The sequence below is a fragment of the Lynx canadensis genome, chromosome B1 (assembly GCF_007474595.2).
Source record: "Lynx canadensis isolate LIC74 chromosome B1, mLynCan4.pri.v2, whole genome shotgun sequence".
Taxonomy (NCBI): Eukaryota; Metazoa; Chordata; class Mammalia; order Carnivora; family Felidae; genus Lynx; species Lynx canadensis.
The window spans coordinates 205,751,395-205,773,822 of NC_044306.2; the positions used below are offsets into that span (position 1 = coordinate 205,751,395).

Here is a 22,428-nt window from a genome sequence, read left to right on the forward strand (position 1 = left end):
GCTTCACTAGTAACCCAGAAAATGCAAGCTACACTCAGTGAGGGTGTTACAGGCCCCCCACACCAGCGCACTCTTTTCCCTGGCATCTGCCACCCCCCGACTCCAGCAAACTGCTCTTGACAAGATTCCAGTGACGAGGACGCTACCAACATAACCTGTATCCAAGATCACTGGTCACTGCCCCGACCGTGGTCTGGCCAACCCCTCCAGTCTGAGACCCGAGCCTCTCCCATGTGGCTCCCTGCCGTGGTGCACGGAGGCTGGCTGCACTGGTGCCGGAGCATTCCAGAAGGGCGTGGGTGGTGTGTCAGGCACACCTCGGACCCAGAGGCAGCCATGCTTGTGTGAAGAGGTCCTGCCTCCCTGTCCACTCACCTCGACCCGCCCCTCCAACCAGCCTCCTCCACCACGGACAGTCCTTCCTGTTAGGCCAGTGCCTCCGTCCCGGCCGCTCTGCTGCACACGGCTCCACGATCCGGAGCACGCCCTCCCTCCGAGCCCCTGGGCACCGCTCAGTGGATACTTCCCCACCCCGCCCTCCCCGTATCACACCCACATCCTGCATTACTGTCCTTTAGGTGAGTACATTGGGTTTCTTTTGCAATATGAAAGCAATACGCACATTTACTGAACGTGATTTGGAAAGTAAAGAATAATATTAAGGAAAAAAAGAACCCTACAACCCTAATCACCAAAAAGGAGCTGTCGTCCTTAGCGTGATGGTGTATTTCCCTCTGTGGGTTCACCCTTAAATACTTTTCACACGTATACACAGATCTCCATCTTTACTAAAAAGCCAACCTCGGACTACAATATGATGCGTTACAATGTGGTTATTATAACTAGTCAACCACGGGGGGTACCTTCCCGTGCCAGCACACACGGCAAGTGGACTCCAGAGCTCAGGCCCTCGGGCCTCAGCCGCAGCTGAGTGAGGACAGCGTCATGTGGTGTGCCCTGCCCACAGATGCGAGGCACGATGGCGGCTCCGTGACCGTGGGGTCCCCGACGGAAGCACCCCCTCCGGCTGGTCCCAACTTCCCGTGCGGCTCGAACCCTCCTTAGGCCCACCTGCCCCGGGGACCCTTCAGGAGAAGGGACCTGCATCCACCCCCTTGTGCAAACACCCAGGGGTCATCCCTTCCTTTCGTTAACCACATCTTACAAGAATCTTAAAGTTTTCCAATTATTTTTTTAAAGTATATTTATTTGTTTTGCACTAGAGTGAGAACACACAAGCAGGGGAGGGCAGAGAGAGTGAGAGAGAGAATCCCAAGCAGGCTCCGAGATGTCAGCACAGGGCCGACGTGGGGCTCGATCCCACGAACCATGAGATCAGGACTTGAGCTGAAATCAAGAGTCAGATGCTCAACTGACTGAGCCCCCCAGGCGTCCCATCCACTTGCTTTTTCATTAGCTTTGCTAAGTTGTATTTTTCTAGATTATTCATCTATCTATCCCATAACCTTTATTAAACAGCTTTTAAGGAGAAATATTTGACAAAACAAACTGCACGTATTTTAAAGAGACAACTTGGGGGGCGCCTGGGTGGCGCAGTCGGTTAAGCGTCCGACTTCAGCCAGGTCACGATCTCGCGGTCCGTGAGTTCGAGCCCCGCGTCGGGCTCTGGGCTGATGGTTCGGAGCCTGGAGCCTGTTCCCGATTCTGTGTCTCCCTCTCTCTCTGCCCCTCCCCCGTTCGTGCTCTGTCTCTCTCTGTCCCAAAAAAAATAAATAAACGTTGAAAAAAAAAATTAAAAAAAAAAAATAAATAAAGAGACAACTTGTTAAGTTTTGACGTTTGCCTGAAAACCACCACCACGACGGAGATGAGGACCCTCGCCCCAGAGACCCCCCGGTCTGCCCAACAACTGCACCGAGGGGGCGTGTTCTGGGCACTGTGTTTGTGGGTCACACAGCACAATTGTCTCCCTCATCCTGTTTCCAGGCTCGCTCACGTTGTCACATCAACAGCTCGTTCTCCTCCTGAGCAGCGTCCACTGAAATTTTGTTGGCCCACTCACCAGCAAATGGATATTTGGGTTGTTTCCTGTGGGGCTGTGAGGACTAAGGCTGCTGTGAACACTCACGGCCACACCTCTGGGTGGACAGACGCTCTGGAGTAAATGCCCACCACGGGGAGCCACACACGGCTATCTGACAACTTTCTAAGAAATCGCCAACCTGCTCCCCCCCGCCCCCCACCTCCAAGCTCCAGCTGCCCTGTGGGGGTCCTTCTGTCTTCTCTCCTTCCTCCCCACACCATCCTCTCCCCAGTCCTGCCCCTTCCTCCCTGAATGCCACGCCCTCTGAGCCCACGGCCATTCCCTGGACACTCCATGGCTCCCATCTGGATGGCAGACCCATCCAGAACAGGCCTTCCTACACCCAGTCTCATGGACAAGTTTAAGCAACATGTAGAAAAGCCAATCAGACATGTCCTTCCTGCACGAAACCCCTGAAAGGGTCCAGACTCCTGATGAGCCACGCCAGCCCCATGTACATCAGGGCTCCCATCCACACTGGCCCCGTCCACATCAGGCTCTGTCCACATCAGGGCCATCCATTATCACTGTCTGTCCAGGTCAGGCTCCATCCACGCTGGCCCCGTCCACGTCAGGCTCTGTCCACACCAGCCCCGTCCATTAACAACGTCTGTCCAGGTCAGGCTCCATCCACGGGCAGAGCCCGTCCGTGTCGGAGCGCTCGTCCGTGCCAGTGCCACCGGTGTGCACCATTCCTGCCAGCCCGGCCCTCCAACCTCAGGGCAGCAGGCTGTCAGTGAGACCCTGAGCCTCCCGGAAAGGCCCCCCAACCCCAGGTCTAAAGCCAGCTGCTGTTCTAACTCCCACGCCGTCAGCATCTTCAGAGCCGTGCCCAGGCCGCTTCCCATGGCACTGTGAACCCCCAGGCAGGCTGAGGCTGCAGCTCCCTGGGGGACGTCGTGTCCGGCAGCGTGCCCACCCCAGAGCTGCTGCTCAGGAAGTCAACACTGAGCAACCAACGAGAGAGATTTCTATCTTCACCTAAGCACTCTAGAAGTCCTGTTTGTACTTACTTCTACACAAAAATCACCAAACTGCTGAACCTGCCCCACGTCCAACACCCTCGCCTCACAAACCAGTCTGCTACGGTCGGGATGTTTACGTGTAAGGCCGAGGGAAGCTGCCTCCGCACGCCGTGCCCCATCTGATGGGCCTCTCTCTCCCACCGGCCAGAGGGCCCGAGTCAGCACGCAGCAGGTGCTTAAGAAAGAACCCTACTTTTTGCCACCTGGTCCACTGCAGCCTCTTGCCTGGGGCCTACCTCCCAGACCCCTGGCTCCTCACTGCTCTCCCTCCGGCACCCAGCTAACTCACTCGCACACTGCTGCCCGCTCGTGGTGCAGTCCTGCTCACCAGTGGGGCCGTGGCACTGACAGCTGCCGAGCCAGCGCGCCCCGTGAGGGCGTCACCAGGTCCTCCAGCCGGGCCTGGAGGAGCCGCCAGCAGGGCTCTGCACGGGGGCCAAACACCCAGGATTTATCGCAACCTCCAGATAAACAGAACCAGATCACGAATGTTCCTCCCTGGGTCACTGAAATCAGGTCAAGATTACGAGAAAAAGGGAAACTTTAAATGTATTTCTACATGGCTACATACCACCATCAAAGCTTTTAAAAAAAGTAATGAAATAACAAAAATGCTTTGAATTTAGACTCTCAAAAGGGTTTGTGACTCAAAGGACAGTGAAATCCCTGCTCCACCTTCTCCCCTAACTTGGACCCGACGCCCCACCTCCACCCCTGCCATCCCGTCACCCCCAGGTCACCATGGTCTCAGCCCTGCAGAAAGCTGCACGGGGCTCCCTCCCCAGGCCTCGTCCTCACTTCCCCACTCAGGGACACCGTGCCCCCCCCCCCGGCTACTCCTCCTGCATCACTGGGTGCTCGGAGGATCACACAGTACCCCACTAACATGCGTTCGATGAATACCTGCTCAACGATACGGCAGACTGATGGTCATTTCTACTGGTGAGTTTATTCCCAATTTTTACTTCTTAAATTAAGAGTTTGTACAAATATCTGGGTGTAACTTAGTGACCTGACATACAGTCCAGGGTGGGATCCCAGGCACATGTCTTGAGCAACACCAAGGCCCGCCCCATCAGTGACATCCACCGCAAGCGGACCGAGCTGCTCCCGGGCACCAGTCCCTGTGGCCGAGCCCACGCCAACCCTCACTTCCAGTCACGTCCCACTGGCCCCCCACCTCCGTGTTTGTGCCTCCTGTTCCTCCAGCTCGACACTCCCGGACCCCAAATTCAGACGTCAACTCCCTATGCTCCACTGGGAAGGCAGGGCATTTCCACGCGGGTGCCAGCATCTCCAAGTTTCCTCTGCGTGTCCGCCATCCCTCCTGCACCTTCTGCCCACCGCACACCCGTGTGCAAGAGACAGGGGCAGCTGTACCCCTCACACTTACCCCATTTGGCCCTGCTGTCCAGGCATACCATGCCACACTTGCCCACACGCAGCTCCCAGGGATCCCATGAAAACGCACCTGAGCAGGTGGCTGTGGCACAGACTCTCCAAAGCGTTCCAGTGGCTCCAGTGGCCAGCGATGCCCAAGCTGCCTCGCAGTCCACCGTGGCCACGGTGGACCCTGCTAGGTCTAGAACATTCTAGGTGTGCTCCTTCTTCGTGGCCCTTGCACTTACTGTAGCTGCAACATTCTCTGTCATATGGCTACACGGGGCCCCTCATCTCTGTCAAGCCTCTCCTCAGATGTTACCCCCAGCAACACTGTTACAGACCATCTTACTTAAAACTACATGCTATGTGGGTACACACCACAAATCTAAGACACTACCCTCGAATTTATAATTTACTTATTTTGTTACTACCCATCTCCCTATACTACGATGCCAGCCATGTGACTGGCAGTATTAAAAATTCAATGGAAGGGTTATATGATAAAGCTGAGAAACCTTCTCCAAGAGCAGATAAAGACAGGAAATAGAAAAGAGCCAACATCCAAGCAACAGGTGTTTTAGAAAAAACAGAAAACCGAGATACGGAGCTTCCAAATATACTTTAATATTTTATTTCATGATTTGGAAAAAATTATCCAAGTATTCCCCCCGCTGGAAGAACCATGAGGCTGCAAAGGCCTGAGTGCCAGGCACAGAGAATGAAAATGACCCATGTCTAACCAAGTCCTAGAATCTCGAGACATCAAGGGTACAAGAGAGGGCCCTGAAGGTTCTGGGAGGAGAGGAGGTCCCTCCCCACGACAGACTGGGAATCAGATAGCATTTTCATCAGCAACAGTGAACCCTACCAGTAAGAAAGCGATTCTTTCAGAGCACTGAGGAAAGTGCTCAAGTGCTCAGCCGAAGCATGCGTACTGAGCCAACCAGGGTGCTCACACCTTATCACAGGCCTGGTGCTCATGGAGCTCCTGTTCCAGCTGGTGACGAGACGTGACAAACTCATCAGCAAAGAGAGATGAGCACCACTGAGAAAGTAGGTCAAGGCAGCGAAGCAGAGAACAGGTGGAGGGGCTGCTTTAGAAAGTGACCAGAGGAGAGCCGGTGCAGAGGGACATCTGACCTTGGGCCTGGAGGCAGGGGCCAGAGCAGCAGACACCCCACTGACGGGGCAAGGGATCCCCCAAAGCGTACAATGACCACTTTGAAGCCGGCTGGCCTGGAGGATGAGGCATCCAGACAGGGCAGGGGGACGAGGACAGAGGAGCAAGGAGGACAAGGGCTCAGATGCAACCCTTGAGAATCTGGAACAGGAGACAGTAACGTCAGGCAATGTAAGGAAAAAGGAAGGGAGATTAGAAGTCAGCTGTATAACAGATCATGATACAATCACATCCATTTTAACTGCCAGATCCAACCCCTGGAGAAGACAAAAAACATGCCGTGAAAGGGGCTGTGGGGCCCCAGGTTTTCTACCAACAGAGGCCGCTCAGCTACGGACACGCATCCCCCTCACGAGGAAGGCTGACTCAGGGCAGAAACGGGAGCCCAGGGAGCGAAGCAGGGAGCCAGGGGGGTCACCCCGAGCTCCTGACTGGGGATCCCCCGCTGGGTTTCAGAACCGTGTTGGGCCCAGGACTTCCTGTTGTGTCCAGTTCCCACTTCTGAACTGGCCAATCTACACCTGTGGTCCCACAACCTGTCCGCTGCGTGGGGGTCGCTGGGAAGGCTAACTGTGTCGCTTGGTCCGCAAGTGCCCGGAAGCGGTACCCAGCGGGTGACCCGGGGGATGAGACTCTGGAGTTCTGGGACTCAGGCAAGGTTTGGGACTCTGAGCCGGTGCTGCAGTGGGAGGAGACCCCGGGGAACCTCAGAAGAAGGGTAGGTGTGTTTGGCATTTGGGGGGATATCAATTTGGGAGGGCCGGGACTATAGCAGGCGGAATTCCAAGGTAGCCTCGAGAAGGCCCTGGCATACACATACCTCTTGCCTTACTAGCCCAGGCACTGCTGCAAAGGGATTTTTAAGGAGCAAATTAAGGTCCCAAATGAGCTGACCTTGAAACAGAGCAAGTATCTGCTGGCCAAATAGCATGGCCTTTCAAAGCAATGTTCTTCCCAGCTGGTGGCAGAAGAGGAGGCCAGAGGGACGAGTCCTACTTGCCTGGCACAGGGCAACTGGACCCGTCAAGCACTCATGGCCCTGGGGCGAGGAGCCGTGGGCCTCCAGGAGCTGAGGGCAGTCCCCAGCTGACAGTGAGCAGAACAGCAGGACCCCAGTGCCACAACCACAGGACATGGGTTCTCCAACAGCGGGCGGGCTCAGAAGACGACCTGAGTCCCAGATGAGAGCTGCAACCCAGCCACCGCATTGATTTCGGCCTCTGAGGCCCTGAGCGGGGCGGGGGGGGGGGGGGGGGGGGGAGGGGGGGGAGGGGGGGGAGGGGGGGCGGGCAGCCACACTGCACGACACTTCCAACCCATGGAACTGTGACTAATGAGTTGGTGTCCTTTTAAGCCACTAATTCTGTGGCAATTTGCGATGCAGAATTACAAAATTAACATAACGGTATTAAAAGAAACGGAATTAATAGCAGAAGACAGGGTCAGTTTCCCCAGCATGTAAAATACAGAGTGGCCACCAACCCCGGAAACATTTTCATTAGGCAACTATTCTCCCAACTGGAGTGACAAGGAACAGGTTAACAAACCAGCAGAAGAAGCTAGAGCCCCTTGGTGGGGACTGGATTGTGCCTACCCAAAATTCATGTGCTGAAACCCTAAGCCCCCATCTCCAAATACGGAGCCCATGGGGCGATTCGGGTTAGATTCCCAAGGGTGGGCCCGTGATGAGATTAGTGTCCTTACAAGAGACAGAAGAGGGCTCGCCGCCTCTCAGTCTCCACCGTGTGAGCACCCCACCCCATCTACGACGTTCTGTTGCAGCGGCTGAGCTGACTGAGCCCCTTCCTGGTTTCTGATGTCTGTCTTCTTCACCAGGCTGCCTTCAATAAAAGGCCGGCTGTCTCTAGCCAGCCGTGTCTCTACAGCAAGAAAGGCACTTGCTTTATGCAAGGGAAACGTTATTTGTCAGCAGAAGTCCTATTTCCACGAACAATTTCAAACACTTTCCACCCACTAAACCTTTTATGAAGTCTGCTAAAAAGTATGGAAGCCGACAAGTAGGACTTGCCCCTGTGTGCCTGTGAGGAAGGGTTAACAGGGCCAAGGGCACCTCCCCATCAGAGACGGATGAGGTGGCCCGGAAGGACATGCCCTATCGCAAGACAGTGGGACTCTCTGGGGCGCCTGGGTGGCTCAGTTGGTTAAGCGTGCGACTTTGGCTCAGGTCATGATCTCATAGTTCCTGAGTTCAAGTCCCGCGTCGGGTTCTGTGCTGACGGCTTCGGATTCTGTATCTCCCTCTCTCTCTGCCCTTCCCCCACTCTCTCTCTCTCTCTCAAAAATAAATAAAACATTGGGGCGCCTGGGTGGCTCAGTCGGTTGAGCGGCCGACTTCGGCTCAGGTCATGCTCTCACGGTCCGTGAGTTCAAGCCCCGTGTCGGGCTCTGTGCTGACAGCTCGGAGTCTGGAGCCTGTTTCGGATTCTGTGTCTCCCTCTCTCTGACCCTCCCCCATTCATGCTCTGTCTCTCTCTGTCTCAAAAATAAATAAACGTTAAAAAAAAAAAAATTAAAAAAAATTTTTGTTTGAAGACAGTGGGACTCTCCCCTGGGTTCCTGTGCTGGGGCTCCACATCTCTCCTGGCACTGGGGACCGGGGCGCCAGAAGTATGGCCTGCAGCACGGACCCGAGTAACCACCACTTGAACACATGTCCCCAAAGTCGCGTGAAACACTCACTCACTGCTCCTATGAAGTGATCTCCCAAATCTCGAGCCTGACTCGGCCTCTCCCTCGTTCCCTTTAGTTTACAGAGTACACAGGGACAACAGACAAAAGTGGAGGACACAAATAGTGAAGACTCAGAAAAATCCAGATGTAACAGGTGGCCTAGAAAAGTCAACCCTGTGGAGGGCAAGTGGGGAACCTGAAAAGACACCAAGGGACGTGCCACACGGGGAACCTGCCTCTGTCTGGTTCCGAAAAGGCATGACCTCCAGTGCCATGCAGGGAAGCTACCTGTCTGTTTCAGGAGGGGCATGACCTCAGTGTCACTCAGGGCACCTGCCTGTGTCTGGTTTAGGAAGGACATGACCCCCAGTGCCACTCTGGGAACCCAGTTATGTCTGGTTCAGGAGGCACGTGACCCGCTGTGCCACACCAGGAACCTGCCTGGGTCTGGTTAAGGGAAACACATGGAAGACATTCTTGAGACAAGGGGGGAGACTTGAAAATGAACAGGAAATTAGCTAGTATGTGAAGTAAGAGCCCACTTCTCGGGTGTGATAATGATGTCGTGGTTGTCCTGTGACCTGTGTGCTCTAAACTACTTAAGGAACACGGTAGGCTGTCTGTGGCTACTACTTTCAGATGATTCAATGACGATAAATACGTATTTAGAAAAAAGAGATGAGGCAAATATGGCAAAGCATGAATAACTGTTGGGTCGGGGCAGGGGTGTAAGACTGCTCAGTGCAGAATTCTTTCTGTTCTTCTCCACTGTGTTTTCTCTGAAATTAAAACTTGGGGGTGGGGGGGGAAGTAAAATGAAATCACTTGAAACTTTAAAAAAAAGGAAAGGCTACCCTTTCTCTGCTCCTGACTTCCTAGCTGTGACTGTGCCCTGTGCCTGCATGTTCATCAGGCAAATGGGGGGCGGGCGGGGGGATCAAACAGCAGTCCTCGGATGGCTCTGAGAACTAAACAGGTTCGCACACACCGCGCCTCCGGGACGGGACCACACACACCAGCCAGGGCTCGGCTGACATTCACCACAACACCCACTGCCTCCATGAAGCCCACAGTCAGTTAGCAGGGGCTTCAAAGAAGTATGCAGACAGCTTTCCACAGTTTGCATATTTCTTGCTAAACATCTGGAACTTGCTGTTCATGTAGCAAAGTCCAGCAAATATTGATTCATTTGCAAAATAATCCAATTAACCTCCACTCTCCAAATTCACCTAAATATTAGAAGTTCTCTTCAAAAAAAACAGTCAACCCAACAGTTTTTAAGGACGGTATTTTCAAGTGAGTTTTAGTTCTTCTCAACAGACGCCGTTGCTTAATTCAACAGACAGTTCTGAAAATGTGTCTAAGCAAGGCTCACACCCTAACTAACTCTCTCGTCATGTGTTAAGTGTTTCATTATAGCTCTTTGTCATTTTGGCCTTCAGATAATTCAGTTCTGTAGGGAGGAACATGCCACATCAGAAATGACAGTCCTATTATTTTTAAAGGTCTTCTTACAATTGAATTGATACACTATCACTTGTACAACAGTATCCTGTGGTTCCATTTTCTGAAGGACAAGGGATTGTGAAGCATTTTTGGACTATTAACAGCAAATACCAGAAAGGTAATAAGAAACTGTCCCCAAACCTCAACATATTTCAACAGTAAAAGAAAAATACGTTTTCAACTTCAAATTTGATTCTCACCACTAAGCAAATAGCTCCAAATGAATTAATAAATCCTGCCATTTAATAGATTAAAGACTAACAGTATAGACCCAAACAACCCAAATAAGTCATTCCAGTCACTGGCCCAGGGCCCCGCCTCACACTGGCTGGGTGGGGCCTTGGCAGATCTAGAGAGCTGGGCACAGGTGACAGTTCCGTCCACGTAGGGCTCCTGGGACAAGTCCTGCATGGAGGCCTCCCATACGGGCCCCGGATGGTGTCCTTTCCAGCCCCATGCTACAGCCCAGCCCAGAGTGCCAGACAGAGGTACCCCAGAGCCACAGGTCCTAAGCACCGAGGACCTTGCATACAGGCTCCTGGAGCATGACTTCCTTACAAATGTCAAATATCCAAAACATCTCAGGATCTGACTTCTTAAAAACTTCTTACAAAGGTCAGTTTACAATTTCTGGAGCAAAATCATTGCTAGGAATAAAATGACTCTTGGGAAACATTGAAATCATTGCACTTGAAGCTATCAATGAATTCCACACCACTTCACTTAATTTGAGCGCGGGGGTGGGGGTGGAGGGGGCGGGTCACGGTTTGCTACAGGTGTGTTACATTAGAAGTTAATTCCCAACAATCTTCCCTATTTATAATTTATCTTCCCTCATGTGTAAGTTCCAGTGGTTTCAGTCATTAATGGCGACAACAGAGGAACCGATACAATTAAAGAGACAGCCGGGCTGCTGCAACCTTGTACTTCAACGTGCTACCCTCTACACAAGTGTTAATTTACTTGGGTATTTCTCAGGTGCAGGCCCTAGATCAGCGGAACCCTGATGGCCACAGCGTGTGTCACCCCGCCACCCAGTACACACGTGTTTCCTCTTGAGTGAGGGCTGGGCCTAGTGACTAGGCCCTAACAAAGAGAATGTGGCCAAACGGATGGGATGTCCCTGCCAAGATTAGGTCATCAAGATTGTGGCCTCCTTGCTCGCTCTCTTCTATCACTGGCTCCCTCTGAGTTGTCCTGTGGAGAGCCCCATGTGAAAAGGAACTGACATCTTCAGCCAACAGCTGAGTGAGCAAGCCTGGAAGCAGATCCCACAGTCAAACCTTCAGATGAAACCACGGTTCCAGCCAGCGCCCTAAGTTCAGCCTTGTGAGACCCAGAGCCACAGGACTCAGCTAAGCTGCGCCCAGATTCCTGAACCACAGAAACTGTAAGATAATAGCTGATGTTGTTTAAAGGCACTATGTTTGGGGGTAATTTGTTGGACAGCAATATATAAATAATACAACCACACAGCACTATCGTACCTTTAAAAATCCCAAAATAGGAAAACAGAGCCTAACCAAACTTGAATGCCCAGTTTTGCAAGTCTTTTCCAAAACTTCACAAAACAAATTAAGTTTTTAAAAAAGTAAAGTGTGTATTAAAAAAAAAAAAAATCAGAAGTGTTGAGTAGGAAGGTCCCAAGTATGGATACATTTGGCAAATAAAAGTTCCTAAGCTAGACCATTCAGGGACTCCATTTGGTTAAGATTCGGTCTTATGAAATGTCAATCTGAAAATCTCAACTGCAAATCTTAGGTTTTCTCCTAAGTAACCAAGCGGCAACGTTGTGGCACAAAATGAGACGCTGAAGTGACCAATTCAGGTGCCTCCCCTGGGAGTCCACACAGCTCAGAGTTCTAGACTTGTACCTCATCCTACTGTCCAACCTGTGGATAAGTTTGCAAACTTAACACAAGTTCTAAAAGTACTCCTGCCTTTCATCCATTCATTCACGCACTCACTTCATTCAACAGTCGTGCACTGCCGGCCGACCTCAGGCCAGGGAACCAGTTCTGGCAGCTGAGCTGGACGAGGCCCTTGCCCTCCTGGCTCTTCATTCTCTTAAAGTCCTCCAGCACTACCTTACTGGACACGCTCTGGAGTCATTACCCAATCAAAGAGCAGCACATAGAATACCCTTCTTTTTCATCAACACTTCCAAATTAAAGGAACACACGGGCAAATTTTAGACGAAAGTCTCATCCAAAGGTTTCAAACAAGCAAAGACCCCCATTGCTAGGTCCTTTAATATTTTCCTTTCCTGGAGTGGAGAAGGTGCCTGACCCACTCACCTGACATGTATGCTCACCTACTCCAACCTTCTTACCCTGGGCCCAGTGCCCCCCAAATATTTCCTTAAGCTTCCAACACTCCTTAAGGAACCCCACTCCTCCTGGAACTTCCTGGACACTAAAAACACACCTGGATGGAGGATACACCCACCCGACCACTTGACCTCCAGCAACGGAGGGCGGGGAAGCCAGGAGTGGTTGAAGGTGATGGACACTGACCACAAGGAAAGAAGAGCAGCCCTGCAGTAGGGGCAGGAAGAACAGGGTAGGAGACAGCTTCTTGGATCTGGGGAGCGGGCACTGGGGCATGGAGCCAGTGTGGACTAGGAGCTCCACTTGAACCCCTAGAAGGAAGAGGACAGACCCTAACCCTGCCTCACACCTGCCCCTGGGGCCCAGCCAGGCAGCATCTGCTGAAGGTCAGAAGGTCTGTGGGGCTGGCCCCGGTGCTCATAATATCGGGGGCCTCAGGGAGGTTTGCACTTGTGGGGCTCAGGCGAGCAGGGTCCCTGATGCCCCCAAGCCTTCACAGCCGTGGGTCCAGTTGAGTAGAATGGGCACATTAAAGGCACCTCTGGATCTTGCCCCAGGGGTCCAAACCCCTGGAGGGCTGGCTTAGGGTCCCAGCCTTCCTTTCTGCTCCTGGGATCTGGGTGCATCCCACTGACTTGTTCAGGAGTTCTGGCAGGGACCGGTCTCCAAGTTCCAGCTCTTATCAGTGTCCTGGCCCTCCCTGAGAGCCTCGCTTCTTCATGGTCCCGCTCCAGCATCCAGATACCCCTAAATGACCTAGCTGGGGCCTGGTCATCCCCGGAGCCTGTCACATGGGATGAACCCTCCTCATGGCAGATCCCAGGGTCCTGGCCTCCCACTCAGAAGGGGCTGTCTCAGGGTCTCAGAAGTGCTCACAGGACTGTTTCAGCATGCCAGCCCTCTTTGGGACCAGCCTCCGTGTCCTGGCCCTCCTTAGTGACCCAGCCTCGTGTCCCAGCCCTCCCTAGGTCCTGCCAGATCCTGGGGGCTGGCCCCCCTCAGTGACCTGTCTCAGAGTCCAGACATCTCTGGTTCCTGTCGGGTCTCAGGGTCACAATCCCCCTTAGTGACCCGAGCTGGCGTTGGACCCTCTTGGATGACCCATCCCAGGGTTTGACTCTCCTCAGTGACCTATCTCAGGGTCTAGCACTTCCTGGTCCCTGTATGGTGGGTCTGAGGTCTGGCCCTCTTCGGTGAGCCGTTCTGGGGTCTGGCCTTCCCCGCTGACCCGTCCCGGGATCCGGTCCTCCCTGGTCCCTCCCCGATGACCCGTCCTGGGGTCCGGCCACCTTCCCCGTGACCCGCCCGGGGTCCCGACCCCGTGGGTCGCGCCCGCACCCGGGGCCTGCCCAGCGGTGTCGGGGCTCCCGCGGGCCGGGCCAACCAGGGGCGCAGGGGCGCGGGCCGGGGTTCCGAGCCTCAGGGGCCCGCACACGGGCCGAGGCCGCGGCCTGAGGAGCGGGCGCCTCGGGCCAGGCCAGGCGGGGTGCGGACTCACTGACCTGCCGTCTCGGCTGCGGGCGAGCGGGGCGCACGCGGGGGCAGCGCCGGGAGCGGGGGGGGGGCGCCGCTCCCTCCGGGTCCCCCCCAAGAGCAGGAGAAAAAAACCCGTCCGGAGTTTAAAACAAAGAGGCGGAAATGCCCGAGCGGAGCCGAGCGGCGAGTCGGGGGCGCCGCACATGGAGCATGCGCGTTGCCCTCCCGGCTCCCACCCCGCAGCCGGGCGGGGGGCGGGATCTGGAGGGGCGGAGCCCGAGGGCGGGGCCTGGGCGTGGTCATAAGACGCAGGCGCGTTCCGGCAGGGCTAGGCCGAGGGATCTGGAGAGGGGAGGGTGTCGGGGGCGGGGCCCCCGGCGGAGGCGGGGGCTCGTGAGGGCGTGGCCCGAGGGGGCGTGGACCAAGGGGGTGAGGTCTGCGGCATGAGTCTTCCTGTACACTGGACTCAGCAGGCAGCTGACGCCGACTCCGGCTCCGGGACCTGACCGGGGCTTTCCTGTGGCGGAATCCGTCTCGTTCTTGCAATTCAGTCCTTCCTGGGACGTAGCAGCGAGAGCTCTCCATGCACCAGGCAGGAGCCGGGGGCCGCACACGGACAGGGCCCTGCTTTCCGGGCCCCAGTCCAGTGGGCAGCAGGGCCGACCCTGAAACTCTGTGTGTCCACCCTTGCGCAGGCCCTGCCCTGGAGCGTGACGTCCACCCCTTCGTGCGGTCCACACCTTAGCGGGAGGGGGACAATAACAAGAAAAAGTAAATCTGATATAATGTGGGAGCCAGATAAACTGGTTGGGGGAGGCCGTGGATGTCTGGAGTGTTAGTTACAATAGGGTGGGTGGGCATGGAAGGGACAGAGGGGAAGGCGCCATAGAAGCACAGAGTAGGAACATAGAGGTAAGGGCCTTGCGAGTATCGGCAGGTGGGGTTCACAGGCAAGTTGTCCTGCCAGCACCAAGCTGCACAGTGGGGAGATTGAAGAGAGCCAGCATGGAAGCCAGAGGGAATGGGGCACGAGGAGGCAGGAGATGAGGTCGGAGGGAGAGGTCCCTGGGTGTTATGAGCAGAGGGGTGACGGCATGGTGCTGGCATTGTAAGCCTCCCTCTGGCTGTGCTGTGTCTGTCTGGCAGGAGCAGAGCAGGAGGCAAGTGGTGCCCTGGAGGGGAGGAAGTGTGAACTGCTGGGGGATCAGCCTGAGAAGAGGCAGGGATGGGTGGGGAACAGCTGGAAGGGTGGGCGGCTGCTGACAGTCCGGGCAGCATGATGGAGTGCACAAGGGTGGAGTCAAGAGTGTAGTTGTAAGGTCCATTGGCCCCCCAGTGGAGCCGCTGTGTAGTACGTGTAGGATGAGTCTGCAGCGTGTGGAGATGGGTGAGCTGGTCAAAAGAGTGAGTGAGGGTTGGGGGGCTGAGCCCCCTGCCCACGTGGAAAAATCAGCAAGTCCAGGTGGATCCAGTAAGAAAGACTGAGACTGAGACAGCTGGAGAGAAGGAGTGATGTCTGGTCAGCTGCTGAAAGGGGCAAGGGGAGTGAGACCCTTCTGGGGCCTTGGCCTACGTACAGGTTACGTAGGGGTAAAAACTGGATTGTGGTGGGCTCAAGAGAGGAGGGTAAATACAGGCAACTTTTCCAGGTGGTTTGCTGTGGAGGAGCTTCTGGGACTAGAGGGCTGCTTCACATTTGGGCTGCAGCCTCAGTGGTACTGGTGCAGTGCAGGGGGAGGCTGGCCACGCTGGAGAGAGGGAAGGCTGCCTGAGCCCAAGTCCTCACCTGGGGCCAGGGACCAGATCTGGAGATGGGGCTGGGCTGTGGCGGCCCTCACGCTGCAGGAGGCAGCCCCAATGCAGGAGGTGGGGGGTCTGTGCACCCTCTCATCCAGCTGCCTCTATTTTCCAGTGACATGGCAGCTAAGTTGGCCCAGACGGGAGTAGAGGCCTGGATGTCAAAAATGGGGACGACAGGCCGGGATCAGTTCTGGGTGGAGGGCACAGTGACCCTAGGAAGTCATTTGAGGGCCCTCTGACACCGTAGCCATCTGTCTGCAAAGGGGGGAGAGCCAGGAGCGTGTGCATGACGCATGGCCACTGGTCTCTCTCAAAGGATGCAGACCAGACATCTGGCCTGCCTGCTCTCTCCCGAGACCTTGTCAGCAACAACATCCCAGACCTTGACCCTGAACCCTGGGCTCTTGTATTCAACTGGCTGGCCACATCTCTACTGAGATATCTTTAGGGAGCTCAGGTTCTGATATCAGAGTATCAACTCCTGATCTTCCCCCAACCTTGCTACCCACCCCAGCCCCCATTGCAGAGGAGAGGGCCCCATCACGCCAGCTAAGCCAAGACAGTGGGGTCTTTTCTTCCAACCCCAAAACTGCTGTCAGCAGACCCCTCAGAATCTGGCTATGGCTCTCCGTCCCTACCCTGGCCCAAGCCCACTGATTCCTCCTGGATTAGTGCATGGCTTCCAGACTAGTCTTTCTGCTTCTTTCCTTGCCCCCCGCCCAACCTATTCTCAACACAGAATAGTAACTGCCATAACACATTAGTCAAGGTATGTCTCTCCTCTGCTCAAAAGGGGTGTCACTCAGAACAAAAGCCCAAGAGCGGGTAGATTACAGGGGACCCAAGGAAACCTAGGAAGATGGAAATGTGTGCTGTGTTGATGGTGGTGATGAGTTCATGGGTGTATCTGTGGGTCAAAACTCATCAAAGTGTACAGGTTACGTATGTGTGGTTATACCCCGATAGAGCAATAAAGAAAGAAGAAGCCAGAGACCATGGTACAAGCAGTGAGAGGAGGCTGCCCCCCAGCCCACTGCTTCCTCCTCCCTGGAAGGTGAGCTGTCCTCACTCCTATGCCACCCAGCCATCCCTGGGCACTGGCCTGTTCTGCTCACCCACCCAGCTGTCCCTCCTCACCCCCCCTCCCCCACAGGCCATCCTCTCTGTTGGGTCACTCCATTTGCTTACAAACTCAGAGTGAGGCTCTCTCCTGATGGTGTACTTCTCTGCTTATGTTCACAGCACGACTTCTCCGAAGAGCTGTCTACACTCAGCCTCTCCATTTTCCCTTTCCATGTTCTCTCTTAAACCCTCAGACTTCTGTTCTGCCCCCACTCCAACAAAATGCTCTGTCCAGACACCCAAGACTTTGTGCAGCTGTGCCAAGGGCCATTGTCATCTCCATCTCCAAGGGTCATCTCCGTGACCCCTGCGCTGCTCTCTCCTGAAACACTTTCCCTTTGCCTGGTTCTCCATTCATGCTCTGCCCCCTGACTAGCACCTTCTTGGCCCCTCTGCCATCCTCTTGTCCTCCCGGGCTCTTCCTGTCAGGCCTCCTCTCCTCTCCCTGAGGCTCCTCTCCTGGCTGGTGATCGCTCTGCCCCTGTTGGTTTTATTTTATTTTATTTTATTTTTTAATTTTTTTAATGTTTACCTATTTTTGAGAGAGAGACAGACAGACAGAGTGTGAGCAGGGGAGGGGCAGAGAGAGAGGGAGACACAGAATCTGAAGCAGGCTCCAGGCTCTGAGCTGTCGGCACAGAGCCCAACACGGGGCTCGAACTCGTGAACTGTGAGATCATGACCTGAGCTGAAGTCGCATGCTTAACCGACTGAGCCACCAGGCGCCCCACTCCATCCATGGTTTTAAGCTCAGTCCAGATGCTGGCTGCCCTCCAATGTTTATGCACTATGTGTCCCTCCAGTGAACAGCAGACATCATTCCCACCAGGTTCAGGACACAACTCTGGGCCTTCCCGGGTGACCCGCTTCCCTCCATTTTCCTCTCTCATAGCCACTCTACCTTTTCTGTTACTGGGGCACAAACATTTGGACTCATTCCTGATGACTCTCTTTCTCTGTTTTCCCACATCCAATTCCTGGGGAAGTCCTGTTGGCTCTGTCTTCAAATATGCCTTCATCCAGCCATGGCTTCCACAGCTGCAGCCATGGCCTGAACCCACCTATCCTGTCTGGGTTGGTTCCGCAGCCTCTGTGCCCGCCCCCAGTCTGTGCTGAACAGAGCAGCCAATAAGCTGATCCTTCAATGCCTAAGTCAGAGGGTGCCAGGCCTCTGCTTAGCAGCCCAGTGGATGCTCTGAGCCTCCAAGGTCTTGCCTTGGGCTCAAGCCCTGCCTTGACTCTGGCCCGGCCCTGGCTGCTCTCCCCAACTCACTTCTTCCAACCACATGGCTCTCCTGGACACGCTAGGCCCTCCCATCTCAAGGCCTGGCAGAGCCGTTCCTAGACCTGGATGGCCCATCCTTGGTGCCCGTGGGGCTCCTTCCTTCCTCAGGCCTATGGTCAGATATCACCTGAGGCCTCTCCTGACCAGTCTGGTGACAAAGCCTCGCCATTTGATAACTCACCTTATTAAACGGTGCCAATATATAATAGCAAGACCCTCATACGTTGCTATTGGAAACCGTGGGGAGATTGACGATAACCTGCAAAACTAGGTGGGCATCTATCCTTTGGCCCAGCAATCCCCAAGTAGGAATTTATCCCAAAGATAAATTGGGAAAACTGGTAAAACACTGGCAAAAATGCAAAAAAAAAATTTTTTTTTGAAGCATGAACAAGGCTACTAATTGAGGCATAATTTGTAATAGAAAAAACGAGCCAGTCCACATGGTACCACATGTGATAATTAATAAACAATCGAGTCTGCACCCTGTGGGTCCCGGCGGCTGCAAACAGAGAGGCAAATACCCATCTATGCTGTCACGGGGTTGCCACGAGCGACGAGAGCCAGACCGCATTGTTGAGATAAGCAGTGTGGACAGAGGGTGTGCAGAGTGCTGCCACTTGCCCAGTAAATGGGGATTATTGCTTGTTTCCTATGTGCTTGCCCGTGTTAAAATCCTTGTGGGTTGCCGCCGGCTGGTGGCAGTAGCAGGACTTCTGCGTCTCTCTGAATCCCCTCATAAAACAGAGAGGGATAAAACCACAAAAGAAACGGGGCGTCTTGGTAGCTCAGTTGGCTCAACGCCCGACTTGAGCTCAGGTCATGATCTCATGGTTCGTGAGTTCGAGCCCTGTGGGTCCTGTGCTGACAGCTCGGAGCCTGGAGCTGCTTCGGATTCTGTGTCCCCTCTCTCTGCCCCATCCTCCACTCATGCTCTATCTCTGCCTCTCAAAAATGAATAAGCATTAACATTTTTTTAAAAAAACCCCAACAAAACAACAATCAGGTGGGCTGCAATGACCTCAAAGCACACACACAAATAAAGACATCACTCTACACAAACAGATACCCATTCATTTCCAATGTACATGAAAAATTTCCTAAGTATATCATACTTACACAAAATGTCATACCACATAATACACAGAAAACTGAGATACTAATTTCAACCATACAGAGAAAAAGGTTAGACACCCATCTCACAAATAAACACTCATGTCTCCCCCTTTTCTCCACCCCCCCACTACTTTCCACCTCAGAACACCATGTTAAAAGATTCATCATGCCATATCCTCAAACAAAAAATTAGGTCCTCGTAGAGGTGTTTTTGAAGGGTAGATCCTATTGGGAGGCAGTTCTCCATGAATATCTCATGTTTCTGTTTCTGCATGGTCCAGGTCGTCAGAGCAAAGTCGTTTAGAGCCTGATTAGGAATGTTTGTCTCAGAGACATTCCAATATAGCCAGGAAAAATACCCACCCTTCCCCTCCCTAGAGAAGATTTGCTCATATTCCAGTGCGAAGAGAAGGTCTCTCTCTGGAACGCAGGGTGGGGAGGGTCACAGTAGTCCTGTCTAAGATAAGAGTTTCCTATTTCAGGGTTCCTCTGAAACGTACCCCACTGCAGTGCATGCCACCTGTCTGCCCATGGAGATAAGACCCGAGGAGCCAACACAAGGCATTGCCCTTCACCTCTGACCTGGGTCCCGTGCTTCCTGCATACACACATACGTGACCTGCGGTAGGCTACCTTGTTAGCTTACAAGTAGAGCAAAATCTCAGACCCAGCACAATTTCTGATTTAACACATGCTCATTTTATGCCCCCCCCCCCACACACACACCCTTCACATAATACACACCAAAGAATTAGATGCCTGTTTTTCCCACCCATTCAGACAGAAAAAAACAGATAAGCATTTCACACCATTACGCATACGTGCGAGAGACCCATCTTGCACCGCACGTACCAAAAACCGTACAGTCTTACATAACGCACCACGAACACACACTATCATACCATCCCGTACCAGACACACAAAACAGGCGCACGTCAGGCCATGCGCAACATTAGATCCTTATTTCTCTCGTATACATACTAGACGCCACTTCACACCATGCACGTACAGAACAACTGGCCACCTCACAGTGTGTGCATATGCACCTGTGAGAACACTGATCCCCCCTCTTCTTTAGCTGGCTGAACAGGTCTGAGCAGCACGAAAAAAATGGACCCCAGAGTCCTCCTTGGGAGGGGCTGGCCAGCTGGGGCGGAGGATACTTGTCATGACTTTAAGATGTAACGAGCCTCCCAGGCTGACTTCCCTGGACTGTGGCAGAGACACAGAGGGCAGATTAGGGGAGGCAACCCCAAGGGCTTTGCTGGTGAGAGCCAACTGGAGTGCAGACCACGGCGGCCACGGGTGTTGTTCATTTAACTAAACAGGTACACATTCCGGTGCAGATTTGTGAACTGTTTTCAGATCGACTCCCCGATTGGCCTCCCATAAGGATAAGGACTAGGGCACGCCGTCCTTTTTGAGGCAGCCTGCGAATCCAGATTCTGATTTGCTTGCTTGCTCAGTTCCCTGCTGTGGGGCAGTGTTGGGTGTGTGTGGGCTTTCAGCAGCCTTGAACTCAGGGAAAGCAGCACGGAGTGGACGAAGGTGTGGGTGCTGGGAAGGGAGGGTGTGCTTCTGGAATCAGACAGGCCAGAGGCTGTTGTCCAGGATGTGCGTTGCAGGGTGGGGTCAGGGGAGTGGGCCACCCTGTGGAGAACCTGCTAGACAGGCCAGAAGGTCACCCACCCCACACACTTCTATTTTCTCCCGCAGCTGTGTGCTGGCTGTATCCTGTTCCAGGGATTTGGGCGTGGGCATACCAGCTCCTGCCCTCAAATAGTTGACATTCTCTTGAGAGGAGCAGATAAAAGACAAGTAAAGACCAAACAAACAGGACGGGCTGTGGCCATCTCGTCAGATAAGGTAAGATTTCTTCCCAGATACTGTCAGTGAAGAAGGCGTTGCCTCTACTCTATTCTTGGCAAAGGGACTGCTCTCAATCGCTTAATTGTGAACAAGACACTATTTAGGGAAGACACGGGTAGCCTGAAGAAGTCTTGACTAGTGCTAGTCTGGGTTGCTGATGGGAGTCTGTATTTGGTTAAGAAAAAAGGAGATAAAAAACTGAAACACATTTAGTCATAATTGTGTGTTGAGTGTTATTTTAAACAAGTCTTTAAAGGTCATGTCAAAAGGAAGACGCCAGGTGGAGATCACTAAAGGGCCTCTTCAAGATGCGGGGGTCCCAAAGGTGTGCGGATGTGTTCTGGGCTCAGGAAGACACTTCTGTGGATGGTGCTATACCTGGATTCAAAATCTGAAAAGCTTAGATGCTATGTTGAAGATAGTTGTCCATAATTTCAATAAAATGTGAGAGTGGAAAGAGTTGTTTCCAAACAAATGTGCTTTCCACCCCATGTGAGTTTTTATTTTATTTTATTTTTCATGTTATTTATTTGAGAGAGAGTTTGCGCGTGTGTGAGCAAGGGAGGGGCAGAGAGAGAGGGAGACAGAGGATCCGAAGCAGGCTCCGAGCTGACAGCAGAGAGCCCTATTCAGGGCTTGAACTCACAAACCGTGAAATAATGACCTGAGCCAAAGTTGGACGCTTAACCAACTGAGCCACCCAGGTGCCCTATGTGAGTTTTTAAAATTAAACCTATTTTGAGATAATTATAGATTTAAATGCAGTTGTAGGATATAATAAAGAGATTCCTTGTACCCTTTGCCCAGTTTCTCCAAAGATAACATCTTCAAAACACAACTGTATGATATCACAACCCTGATACCAACATTGATGAATCACAATCTTAGATTTCTCCAGTTCTGCTTACACTCATATGTGTGTACTTAGCTTCACGTGCTTGTTTCACACATATCGGTTCCTGTACCCACTGCCACAGCCAAGGTAGAGATTCCATCACCAGGAGGACCCTATCTCCCACTTGCCCCCTCATGCCTAAAACCACTAATCTTCTCTCCACTTCTAAAATGTTATCTTTTCAAAAATGTTAACAAATGGAATTGTGAAAATTAATAAAGGGAAAGTTCACTAAAATGGAATAGGGAGTTTCCACAAGTGAAGCTCTTAATTGCAAATCAACAGGAGGGGAGGGACCTCCTAGGTTAGTGCTAGATTGCCACTGCTTTATTATCCCACCAGGAGGAAGGTTTCCTTCTCCCCCAGCAACAGCCCAGCCAATGAGAGATTGCCACAGCCCAGCCAATGAGAAGCCACTACACTTCCAGCTCCTAGCTGGACTTTCTGCCCTCCTGACTCTCTCTTTCCTCTCGGAAAGAGCCTCCTCTGCTTTGTTCTCCAAACTAGCCTATGGTTTTTCAGTAGGTTGCTTGCCCTGGATTGCAATTCTCTGCTGTTTCCAAATAAACACATTTTTGCTGGTAAAATAAGTGGCGGTTTTATTTTTAAAGTTAATAGATCATAAAGGATATAACCTTCTGAGTTTGGATTCTGCGCCCCTCCCCCCCAGCGTAATTGCCCTGAGATTCACCCAGACTGCTTCCTG

The 22,428-nt window shown here is 53.1% G+C and overlaps 1 protein-coding gene across 4 annotated transcripts in view; it reads right to left on the reverse strand.

Moving 5' to 3' along the window:
• PCGF3 (polycomb group ring finger 3) overlaps positions 1-13,827 on the reverse strand; it is a 56,917-nt gene extending 43,090 nt beyond the window's left edge. For 2 of the 4 annotated variants that reach the window (XM_030314424.1, XM_030314423.1), the window contains exon 1: positions 13,662-13,819. The gene's annotated coding sequence lies outside the window, so the exon portion shown is untranslated. Of the gene's footprint in view, positions 1-13,661 lie in introns of all 4 variants that reach the window. The other 2 variants (XM_030314425.1, XM_030314426.1) reach the window with 2 other exon arrangements.
• Between the last annotated feature and the right edge of the window lie 8,601 nt (positions 13,828-22,428).